A 13,327-nucleotide genomic window follows, 5' to 3' on the forward strand; every position below is an offset into this window, starting at 1 on the left:
CAAAGAAGGGGTATTTCTTCTACTTTGAAAATCCTGCCCCAAATTTCTCTCTTTCTCTTGAGGCTTTACTATTGGGGCTATTATAAATTTCTGTTTATTGCCTCAGTTGATCTAAGGTGAAAATGTCACTTTTGTATAAATGTGAGCTGCTATGCGCATGTAATACACAGACCAAATTCAAGTGCATATGTACTGCATATTCATAGAGACAAATATGGATTCTTAGCAGGTGTTGGAGGGGCAGTTTATGGCAGAGAGAGAAACTAAGAAAGTTCAGCCTCAGGGTCTGTCACCAATGAGACCTCCACAAATCATGATGTTTTAATACTTTCAAGAAAGTAGCAGGGTTCTAGGATCCCACAAACCTCTGTTTGAATCCTGACTTTGCTACTTACTGGATGTTTGACCTCTGACAAACAATTAACCCTTCTGAGCCTTATCTTCTTTACCTGCAAAATATATCCAAAATGGTCTAAAAGATAGAAGCACAGGTTTTATAAGTACACTGACCAGAATTCCAGTCCTTGTCTAACCTCTTCCTAAACCTCTCAGTCCCTCAGTTTTCTCTTTGGTGAAAAAGGAATAATAATACCTTTTGAGAAGGCTGGTGTGAAAACTATATGAGACCAGGAATGTGACATAATGGTAGCTAGAATTTAGTTACCATTATGTTACATTCTGGATCTCATAAAATCCTCTGTTCTAAGCAACACCAACCTTATTAGGTAGGTACTAATACTATCCCTTGCCCAAAATCACAGAGCTAACTAGCACAAATGGAATGGGATTTAAACCGAGGCAGTCTAAATCCAGAGCCCAAGCTCTTAATCACTCCATTCTGTAGCCTCTCTGAAAGCTTAGACCAATATCTGGCACATATTACATTCTAAAAAAAATAGCTATTTTAACTACTGCTAATATTATATATCATCATTACGATCATAATGATCATCATTTTCATCATCATGTTAGTGTCTAGAGACATTATTTTCTTGTCCATAGGAGAAAATTCCAGACTCTTGCATCTTATAAGCCTGAAGCTGAAAGTTTGCCCCTACTTGTTCAGTTATAAACCCAGACACTGAACAGAACTCCTCCATGACCCTGACTATAAGCAAATGGGTCAGGGTAGAGGGGGAAAAAGCATAGTTGTTGCAGTGACAAGTTGGCGTTGGGTCATGTTCGCTCCATAGAGCCAATAGTGCACATCTCTTTTCAACCCTGTAATTACCTTGATAACTGGAGTTCGGCCATGATGGGAATGTTTACACCACAGAAATCAGCAAACACAACAAATCAAGGCTTTGTTTTTCCCCAAAGAAAGCTGGCTGTTAAATATTTGCCAGCACATCACTGTTGTGAAGTCAGACAGGCATGAGTTTGAATTCTCATGCAATCAAGTGGGATCTCAAGCAAGTTCATTAACTTCTCTAAGGCTTACTTCCCTCATATCTATTACAAAAATAATAGATCCCTAATGGGTAGTTATAAAAATTAAATGATGTTCTATGTGTAAAGTCCTTAGGAAAATATGTGGCACTTAGTAGTCACTCTCTAAGTGATAGCAATTTTGTTAGTTTTATTATTTGCATTGCATTAAATAAAAGTGGATGGCAAAAAACATGGTATAAATAAGAATATACAAGTACCAACTCAACAATGTGCAATTCACCAGGGTTGGTTTCACCCTTCTAGAAACTGTCCTAGCCATATCCCAACTCAAAAGATCTGAACTTAAATGCTTCCTACTCTCTGCTCAAGTAATGCATTTGGATCCATTTCTCATGTTACAAGCCCCTGCCTGCACCATTCAGTCAGGGTCATGGTGAACCTTACGTCATTAACAGTGGCATAATAAAAACAAATATTGTTTCATTTCCCCATGACATGATTAATTCTCATATGCATTCAAGGTTGGGCCTGCTCTTGATGAGTAACTAGAGAGCAAATCGCAAAATCACCAACCATTTGAGCTGGAAAATTATTGTGTACTCCTCTTATCCACTTTGCAGATGGAGAGACTGAGTAGTTAGGTGACCTGCCCTCTAGAAATAGATGGCTCTAGATCATGAATTGTTTACAAACTGTAAGAGATAAATGATGCAAAGAAGGGAACCAAAGACTTAGTGACCTCTCTACTGTCCCCAAGACCTAGCCCGCCACCCCTCCCATTGCCATTGCCAGGTTTCAGTGTGTCAAATTATATACCATAGAAATTTAATGATTTAATGATGTCCTTTATTCTCTAGTGGAACTACTGTATTTTATTAAATTCAACAGTTCCAGATCTGGAAGGACCAAGTCTATTGCTCAGCTCACTCTTTGAAAACTTTAAGGGCTGTACAAATTGTGGGACACCTAACTGCTCTGAACACTCATATCTCTCAAGATGTCCAAGCCTCATCCTGTAGCTCCCTCTCAGAGAATCATAATATGTATTAGCATATTAGAGGCTCTCAGAAGCTTCACAGTACAGACACCTTTTACAACTTTTTATTAACCATATGTTTACTTTTAATTAGACCAATGTTTCCCAAGTTTTTTTTTAACTACAGAACTCCCTTTGTGCGGCATATCTATTAATCTCGGACAGAGAGTATTCAGTATAAGACCAATCTGGGGCTTCCCTGGTAGCACAGTGGTTGAGAGTCCGCCTGCCGATGCAGGGGACACGGGTTCGTGCCCCGGTCCGGGAAGATCCCACCTGCCGCGGAGCGGCTAGGCCCGTGAGCCATGGCCACTGAGCCTGTGCGTCCGGAGCCTGTGCTCTGCAGCGGGAAAGACCACAACAGTGAGAGGCCCTCGTACGGCAAAAAAAAAAAAAAAAAGACCAATCTGATAAAAGCTGATCTAGTCCAACCCAACAAGTTTAGAGAAGAAACTGAATTTCTGGGTAAAGATCCAGCTCTTTCACCTCCCACTCTTGGCCACTGCCTCTCCTTACTGATCCCTCAGTATGCATCAACAGGCCAGGTCTGGGCTGTATGATTTCCCCAGGGACCTACCCTAGCCCCACTCCAATCCAGTGTGCTACTGAGCAGCTTAAGAGCAAATCCAAAGAAGTGATTTGGGTAGGAGGCAAACCAGGAAGGGCTTAAACAGGGAGGAAGGAAAAGAAAAATGAAGAGGAAAAAGTGCCTAGCATACAATAGGTACTCAATAAATAATACCTGACTAATCTATACTGAGTTCATAAAGGAAGCAGATTCATTCATGTACTTAGTAAGTGTATATTAAATGCCAACTACGTGCTAGCACATGTTCTGGGTCCTGGGGATATAGCAGTGAATAAACAAAGTCCCTACCTTCATGAAACATCCAATTAAATCAAGTGTGACAAAATCCCAGCATGTTAGAGTCAGAAGTTACCTTATCTCCTACAGCCCAACCCTCTAATTGTTAAGACACAGAAATTCAGATCCAGAAAGAAGAAATTCCCCCAAGGTCACCCAAGAAGTTAGTAGCAAAGCTGGAATTTAAACTCCGGTTTCCTGACCATAAATTCAGTGCTTATCCACCCACACCAGCCTGCCTAAATTAAGAATGTTTGATATCATAATCTTAAAAGGAAGTCGTGGTGCCATAAATCATCATCAAACGATAGAGACGTAAATATTATATTCCTGACCCCAGTTCCGCATCTAAACACACAATCCTTATGAATCTCAGGTCCTGGCCAATGTTTTGTTTTGTTTTTTGTTTTTGTTTTTTTATACATCAGGTTCTCATTAGTTATCTATTTTATACATATTAGTGTATATATGTTAATCCCAATCTCCCAATTCATCCCACCCCCCTTTCCCCCCATTGGTGTCCATATGTTTGTTCTCTACATCTGTGTCTCTATTTCTGCCTTGCAAACCGGTTCATCTGTACCATTTCTCTAGATTCCACATATATGCATTAATATATGATATTTGTTTTTCTCTTTCTGACTTACTTCACTCTGTATGACAGTCTCTAGATCCATCCGCGTCTCTATTGGCCAGTGTTTTTGGCTTACTAGAGTAAATTACTTACTATTACTTTAAGAAACAAAACTCAATTAGCCAACGCTCAGGAATCAGGAAGACTAAGGAAGAGAGAAAGGGAACTGTCATTTTGTGTTCTTTCCAAATAGGTGATCAGGAAATAATAAGTGGAAAGGGCAAGGGTTTTGGAATCAAATTGAGTTTTGAAGCCCAGTTTTGCCTCCTATTAATTGTACAACCATAGGAAACTCACACTCGGTGAGGAAATTCACACTCAATTTCCCCACTTACAAAATGAATTCTCACAGAACTTTTATGGGGATTCTATGAAATGATATGTGTATGTAGTATATTCAGGGCTAAAAAAGTATTCATTCCTTATACTTCCCCACACCTCTTCTTCTGATGGCCAACTTTCTTACTTTAAGACCTGTTAATGAACTAGAAAATGTTCACTTAGTTTGGTGAAACATAATAATGTAATAACCTTAAAAAGTCTGAGGAAAATGCCCCTAAACTCATGGTGTGCACAACGGGCCTGGAATTCGGATTCTTTCATTTGGTGGAGTTTTCATATTTTCAGCCTTTGGTCAGACTTAAATTCCAGGGAGACATCCTTGCCTAATATTTTGGCACTTTCCCTAGTCACAGTTCGAAGCCAGAAGTATAGATATAAGTGAAATGAAAAAATAATGAAAAACAAAAGTCAATCAAATCTTTTCACTTTTTCTTTTTCCTTTAATGGGATAAAAAATTTTAAAAAGCAAATCTGTTTGACTTTCAGTCAAAGCCTGGGATCAAGTTTTCATTCTGCAAACGTTTTGCCATGCTTTAATTTGATAGGGTTCCACCTACCCCACACTGGCCACATTTTCTTTTTCTTTTTTTTTTTTTGCGGTACGCGGGCCTCTCACTGTTTCGGCCTCTCCCGTTGCAGAGCACAGGCTCCGGATGCGCAGGCTCAGTGGCCATGGCTCACGGGCCCAGCCGCTCCACGGCATGTGGGATCTTCCTGGACCGGGGCACAAACCCGTGTCCCCTGCATCGGCAGGTGGACTCTCAACCACTGTGCCACCAGGGAAGCCCCTGGCCACATTTTTTAAACCCAAGAGCTCCTTTTGCAGGTAATATCTTATCGAGACCAACGACTCTTGTGACTAACTCTCAGGTTATGCCTTTGGAAAAACATGTGCACACAGGTCTTGCTAGAGCTGAGAGAAAACAAAGATTTTTGTCTGTTGTCAATGTCATGTGCTTCAATACTGGTACCAACACAATCATGTCAGAGACACAGCCATCTGAATGCCATTGTAATTAGCATCAAGATTTTGTAACGTCCCTCAATCAAACTGTATATCTGCAGTTTAGCTCCTTTCCAAAGGGAGCTAAGAGGCAGACAAGCCTCTTGCATCACCTTACTATCCCTTCTCCCCGCCATGCCTGAAGGAAATCACACTGTATTTTTGGCAGAAGCAAAGACAAGGCAGAGATGTTAATGAGGGAGCTGGACATGCACAAGAATTCCAGCACTTGTGTGTTCCAGAAAGTGAACTGATAAAACCCTTACAGGAATGCTTGCTCTCTGTGGAAGTCATCAAGGGTTGACATTAACAAGAGAATAGTAATAAACCTAAATTCAGGAAAAGTAAAAGGATACTAATAGCAGGAGGTTGAGGGTTGCAGAGAGTAGGAAGTGTCCACTCTTGGCTGTGCTTTAACTCCCATGTACATTTCATGAGTCTCCTCCCCACCTGGGCCTCTGGAAAATGAGGAAGCATTGGGCCAGATGGGATCTTGGGACCCTCCCAGGTCTGATACTCTGTGAATAGACAAAACAACACAATGTCCACAGCAGGACTCTGAGAACTGGGCTTCACTGACAAGCCAGATGATGCCAAAACACCATCCATGTGGAGATCATCAACGACAGTAGATAGACCTAGAAGTAACAGTATACCTACCTGATTTGCATAATAGCAAGAAAAGTGATCAGGCAGCACTGGAGTCACTCAAAGCATTGCCACTTTGAAATGTTTCATTTCTTATGGAATGTGATTTTTCCTCCCTGTTTGAAATAGTGATCAGGTTGCCTAACTGAAGGATTTTTCTAAGCCCAGTCATGAGCATATTAAAAATCCTGGAGGCTAACTTTTGAAAAAAAAAGATTTTTTAAAATTAGAAACCCAACGAAGAGGTCAGGTAAAGCAGCTCTGTAAGAAAGAGACATAGGGAAATTCCCTGGTGGTCCAGTGGTTAGGACTCCACGCTTTCACTGCTGAGAGCCTATGTTCAATCCCTGGTCAGGGAACTATGATCCCACAAGCTGTGTGGCACAGCCAAAAATATATAAATAAATAAATAAATATTTTAAAAAAGAGAAAGACATAGCATTGAGCACCTAGTATGTGCCAGACACTAACACTCACAACTGGGAAACATGAGGGATCGACACAACCCCCAGCTCCCACAGATAGGTACACAGTCCCTAAAGTAAAGGTCAGAGATAATAAAGAATGAGAAGGAGGCCATCTATCCTTCCTTGGGGATGTTAGAAGTGACATTGTAGTAAGAGTGACATCAGATTGGCCCTAGAAATGTCATTTTATGGACCTCTGGCTATGACAAAAGTGTTACAAGTGGAAAAATGAAGGATGCTGTATTTGCAAAGGATAAGATTTTTCAAAACTGTATTGAACCTCAGTTCTCTCATCCCTAAGATGGAAATAAAAATACTCCCTGCCTTGTAGGAACAGAGCTCTTCAATTCAATGAACGTTTAAGAAGCACCTTAAACAAAGAGTAAGCTGTTTGATGTGATGCATGTGTGACACCACGATAAGATTCAAGGGGGAAAGGAGAAAATGATATTGGGGCTCCACCTCCATGAGAACAGTGATCAACTCTGAAATTATAGAGGCTTAATTAAGGTCGTATAATTAAGTATCTGGTGTTTTTCTTCAGGGGACCATAAAATGCTCCCTGTGTAAAACTTTCTTAACATGATCCCTACGGCATCTTTGGAGGGAGAAGAAAAATAGAAAAGATATTGTAGTTCCTCATGAGTAGGTTGAGCCTAGTCCAGCTTAAAGGGTAGACAGATGCTCCCTCTCCACTCCAGCTATCTCCAACCAGTTTCAGGTTTAAGCATCATGATGAAGCTGGGACCCCTGCAGGAACTCACCAGTCTCCAAGATCATCAAACTCAATGGCATCTGCAAATATCAATACATTGAGCCTCAATGGAACTACATTTACTGATTTTCCACTGCACGTCAGGCCCAGAGCTGACCTCAGATAGAGCATGGGATGCAGAACCTTGCTCCTTTGCTCATCAACTTTAGGGAACTCAGACATACAATCAAGGAAAATTCCATATGGAATGTTCTAGAACAATTCCATCTGGAACAGTCAGAGAACAGTGTTACAGAGGAGGTGCCATTTGGGTTACCAAGCAGAGAACATGTACAGTAAGGACATGTCAGGCAGAAGGAATATCTCGAGCAAAGGCTCAGAGGGGTAAAGGAGCATGGGAACCTGTTCAGTGTCATGCTTGAGAAAACAGTAAGTCATCTGGAGGCAGAGAATGTGGCTAGAGATGTGTGCAAGAGCCAAGTCATAAAGGGCCGCCCTGTGTGCCAAGGCAAGGAGCTTGGCTGTCATCCAATAGTCATGGGGAACCACTGAGAGCTTTCAGACGCAGGAGTGACGTGGTCTTTAAGAGCGCTCCCTCTCGGGCACTATGAAGGCAGACTGTCAGGGGAAAGACCAAAGGCAAGGAGGCAGGTTAGGAGGAGTTTTATTGCTATTTTTGTGTGGACCATCTGTTCTGAAAGGAACAATACAGAGTAAGTCATGTGCCCTAAAAACCTTTTACGTAGGCTACTATGGGGGCTGTTTAGCACATAGTGGATACACATCAGAGATCAGGACACAGCGCCAAGTGAGAGGCAGGCAGCACAGAATGGTGGTCTTAGAGGGAGAAAGATCCAACAAAAACTCAGTCCAGCAATTTTCAGTTGTATGACACTGGGCAACTCAACCAAACTCATGGAGCTGCAGTTTCCTCGTGTGTAAGATGGCAATCCTGATGCCAACCTGGCCAGCTTCCTGTGAGTGAGAGATGCACACAAGGTCCCTGGCAGAGCTTCGGGCACAGAGTGGGTCCTCTGTAAGTGGTATCCACCATTATTACAGTGGAAAAGCCTTTTGCCAAGAATGCTCTCAGAAAAGATCCATTCACCAAGACAAGAGGCTTCCTCTGCTGAGCACCAGTAACCAAAGCAAACAGAGCAACGGGGACAAACTCAGAGTTAATACCTACACGAGAGGCTCAGGTGTCTCTTTGATGGAAAGCAAAAACCAGCCTGAGTCTAACAAGCCCATACACACCGATCAGAGCTGCCTATTCTCAGCAGCCTTGGGCACATTCCCATGTAACCTGGTTTGACAAGCTGCGCTGGCCAAGTGCCCAGCTTCCAATCAGAATCTACAAGGCCTAGAGATTATTTGACAATTTCTCTCTCTCTAGGAGGGCAGTTATGGTGCAGAATGGAGGCATCAATATACATTTTAAGCACATACACATCACCCTTTCATTTCCTATCTCATTTAAAGGCTCAATTACTTCTTCTGGATAGCAACAGTACCACTCTCATGGCACAAAGCTCTGAACATAGCTTCCACAATTAGCACAGCTAATTTACCATCTGGGAACAGTTTGGGTTCTAGAATCACGGCTCATGGTTGCAGATATTCTGATATTCTCAGCTCAGACTGTGTTGAGGTTCCTGCTCTAGACCACTTATTTGGAAACTGAGAGGACTCATGGATGAAAACATGCTCATTGCTAACTACTGGGGTGGCCAAAAAGTTCATTCGGTTAATGAATATGTTGTTCAATAAAGTGCTTGGTGAAAATGACAAATGTGTCTTTTATTTTGCTTAAAACCAAACGAACTTTTTGGCCAACCCAATATTATCTCTCCTCCTATCTCCTGACTCTCATCCTCTCATTTGCATTCTGGAAACTTGTCATGATCCCATTCAGACACCAACTGTCTCCTTCCCTCTACCACTGTATGTTGCTCAAAGTATCCCACACCCACTGCTGCTTCTCACCTGGTAGTCACCCTTCAGCCTTTGGAAATCCCTTTCTGCCTTCCCTATGAGACTGAAATGTTCTGGGCAAGTCACTAGTGATCTTTCCAAACACAACAGGGTCTCACCCTACTTGGCCCCGCTTCAGTACTGTCCACTTGACCACTCACCACTTCTGGAAAGCCACCCCTCTCTTGACTTCCTGACACTCCTCCCACTCTCCTGGCCACCCCAGGGTCACACTGGCCGATCCTTCTTCTGTCCATTTCTGGTCGTGGGCTTTCTGGAGCTTTTTTCCCAGGGTCCCCTCTCTTCCCATAATCCTCTTCCTAGAAGATGTCACAGCTATCTACCCTGGTTCCAGATGCCTCCTACGACCCCAAGAATACAGAATCTTCTTCGACTCTAGCCCAACTCTCTCTCTCATGAATCTAAACAGCAAAGTCAGGCCCCTGGTGGAATCCCACACCTGCTTGTCCTACACTGGCCTCAAACACAGCTGTCCAAATCCAAACTCTCAACTTTCCCATCAAAACCTGCTCATCTGCTGATGCTTGCTGCCTTGGTTGGTGGCACCGCCATCCTCTCTACCCAAGGTAAAAAAGCTCAGGCATTCTTGACTTCTATTCTATTCCACATTTACTGAGTTGGATCTGTCCCTTCCCTCCTTTCTTAATGTCCCAGCTCCTGGCCAAACTCTTACCTGGGCTTTTGCCATCACTTTATAACCAGTCTTCCTGCTTACTTCTCTTGCCTTTTCAGAGTCTCCTCATTGCTGTCCTTATAAAGCACAGAGAATATTACCTTCAGAGAAAAGATCCTCACCGCACCCTCCTCCCCAGACCATCTCCCTAGCATGACATCCAACACTCCTCTACAATGTAGTAAGAACATACATTTGGGGTCTATCTCTCCTACTAGATCATAAATTCTTTAGTGCCTACAATTGTTCCTCAATAGCTGAATGCCAACCAACCTGTCTCAAGATGTCCCACAAGGCAACACTGTCCCAATGTATACACGACACACCTATATCTTCCTTCCAGCCTTGCAGACTCTGAAATTCAATCTTGTCATTGTCCCAAAGGCAGATTTGGGGAAGACAACTCACACTAACCAAGCTTATAGCAACCTGAAGCATAAGCCTGAAAATCAATATGCTAATTTATGAGAAGAAATATCCCTGTAATGTGGAGTGACATGTTTGTGCTGACAAAATCAATTCAATTCTCCTGCTCACTATAGCACATAACATTGACTGTTAACACCATGGCAGTTACTTCCAAGCAATGTGGATACAAATGAATAATACCTAGCCTCCATCCTGTAGGGGCCTAGTGATAAATTTACAGTAACACCATACACAGATCTAGATCAAAAGAAATTAAAATGCTTGTTGAGCACAGACCCACGCCAGTCTAGTTAACATGATTTGAACATTTAATAACATCAGGCTCTGGCAGATACAGATGTTGGTGTCTACCAGAGACAGATCTGGCAGGAAGACTGTAAACAGTTGTTTGCTTTTCAGAGCACAGACTCTCCTGGAGAGAGCCCAATTTTACCTCCCTGACTCAGTTTTTCTATGTCCCTCACTGACCACCACCTCTTCTGATGGGCACATGCATGAAATGCCATCCATTTAGTTACAGTCAAGTTCAACAGTCCCGGAAGCTATTCACTCACACTATGGCAGGCTCCTAAACAATTCTTGCTCTTTGAGAATCTCATAAGAGCTTCAGACTCTCTGAAAGTCCCATACACACACATTTTTTATACACTTTCAGGGGGCTCTTAGGCTTCGTTGCCTCCAGTTCTTTCTCTGGAGCAGTGTTTCTCAACCTCAGCAATATTGGCACTCTGGATCAAGTAATTCTTTGTTGCTGGGATCTGTCCTTTGCATTCTAGGATGCTTAGCAGCATCCCTGGCCTCTACACTCTAGATGCTAACGGCCCACCCTCAACCAGTTGTGAAAACCAGAAATGTCTCCAGACATCATTTAATGTTCCCTGGGGGAGAAAGTTAGCCCAGTGGAGAACTTCTTTTCCAGAGAGACATCTGACTGTCTCTGCTCTTACCCCATGAACAATGCACGGAGGATCCAGCTTTAAGAGTAGGCAGGTGCTGTGCACCTGCCCTGCCCAGACTTTAGGCTATCAATCAGTTCAGCAGTTGAATTAGCTTTAAAAAGAAGAACACTGAAAAGTTTCTGCATTCTGGTTCTACCAATGTATAAAATAAATATCTGAATGTGGATCAGGGTTGGGAGGGAACCTGAAAACATGTGTTCAGGTTATGGAGGATCAGGATGGAGGAATTTTAAGCTTTGTTTGTTTCCATCACTGGGGAGAAGAAAAACCATCATCACTAGTGTGCGTGTGTTTACAAAATATTATATGACTATATCTGTTAGCTAACTAACCTGGAGTCCACCTAAAGCTGCTTGTGACCACTAGCCACCTGGCAGAGCTCCACATGGTTCTGGTATAGCTGGCATTACTGTCAGGCTCTCCTAAAGTATAGAGACCTGCAGCCCGTGCCAGTTCTCAAGACCACCTGTAGGTCTTAAAAGAAAGCAAAGATGTCATCATCCCCCTGATACCTCCCTGCAAGATACATAACGAGGATTTGCTGTGGGCCAGGCACTGTGCTTTATGCACATCAAATCATTTAAATCTAACAACAAGCTAGAAAAGTTGGTATTATTGTCCCCACTTTAAAGAGAAAAGAACTGAGCCTCAGAAGTTTCATAGGTTGCTTAGAGTCACACTGCCAGTAAGTGACAGAGCTGGAATTAAAACACAGCTCCTCTCACACTAGGACCAGTGCTCTTTTCCTGTCACTGTCATATGTCTGGATCAGTTGCAAATTTTAGCTAAGATTATTTAAAACAGGAAGAAGTTGTCTCTGTGACATGTATGAAAATCAAGGCAAACAGCTCAACTCGTTCACTTGGATGGGGAAATACACCCAAACAGATTTTTTATATCAAACCGATATAATTCCTGATTGACATAATGTTTAACAACAACAACAAACAAACAAACAACAACAAAACATACAAACAAAAAATATATACACACACACACACACACACACATATATATATATGAATCCACTTAGAGCAGTGTTTGGCTATCATCTTCAAACTCCCAGTCTTCTCATAACACATGCAGCTACATGCTGCACTGAGGGTAAGGCAGAAGCCCAAGAATTCTGACTTGGAGGGCTTTCCTCCCCATCTCCTCATCAGCAACTACAAGTTGCTGGCTCTGAGCAGGAAAATATTCACTAGCCTTTAGTTACCAATTCAAACCAGGGACCTCCTCATTCTGCCCACACAACTCCAAAGGAAGTCTGGGACAGGGATGAAGAGACCAGATTGATGGGACTAGTCCAAAACACAAATAATGTATTTCCTCCCAAATATGAAAACAACACTTGAAGCCAGGGTGTAATAATACGTTTTCCCAGTATGGTTGCTTTCACAGATTGTTACAAGTGTCCCTTGATTATACTTCTAAGAATATCAAGTCTGGATTTCTTCCTTCCTTTCCCTCCTCTCTTACCTTCTTTTCCTTCCTTCTTTCCCCTTCCGGCAGTCATATCCTGACCCCCTCCTTTGCACCAACTCCTATGCTGGGACCTGGGGAGACTGAGATGAATGGAACCCAGACCCTGTCTTATCTTAAAGCTTAGTGAGAGAGACTGGCAAACAATACCAAGGGAGTATGACACGTACTGGAACAAATGGAGTTGTGCTACCGCCCCCTCAAAAAGATGGAAACATTCAAAGTAGTGCAGGAAAATCATTCATTCACTTGAAGCACTGGAGGTCAGGGTCAAAAGAGGTATCTCAGAAGGTATAACATTCGTATATAACACTACAAATCAGGGTCTCAAAACTAGTTAGAAAAGCATGACTTTGACGGGATCATTGGATTCTGTGATATGAAATCCTATCAAAAAGAGATGAGAACAAAGCTTTTTTCTCCCCTTAAAGAGCAGAGATAAGGGCAGGGATAAGGAATATGGTTAATGAGTGCTGCTTTTCTTATTCATTAAATTCATTAATACTTATTGTGTTTTAGTTTTCAAATTACTTTTGCATGCATTATATTAAGTTTGCCTTAAAATAGCCCTACGGGGTAAATAATATTATCTCCATTGTACTGTTGAGACAATGGAGGCTCAGAGAGGTAAGTGGCTCTCTCAAGGGCTACAGATAGCTGAGAGAAGAATGGGCCTCTCAAACTCAC

The 13,327-nt window shown here is 42.3% G+C and overlaps 1 long non-coding RNA gene across 4 annotated transcripts in view; it reads right to left on the reverse strand.

Annotated features, from left to right (window-relative positions):
* The window catches only part of LOC149749021 (uncharacterized), a 498,387-nt gene that overhangs the window by 379,216 nt on the left and 105,844 nt on the right, over positions 1 to 13,327 (reverse strand). The gene's annotated exons all lie outside the window — the stretch shown is intronic.

Source organism: Delphinapterus leucas, chromosome 6 (assembly GCF_059928025.1).
Source record: "Delphinapterus leucas isolate spDelLeu-1000000601 "Yukka" chromosome 6, BTC_Dleu_Yukka2, whole genome shotgun sequence".
Lineage (NCBI taxonomy): Eukaryota > Metazoa > Chordata > Mammalia > Artiodactyla > Monodontidae > Delphinapterus > Delphinapterus leucas.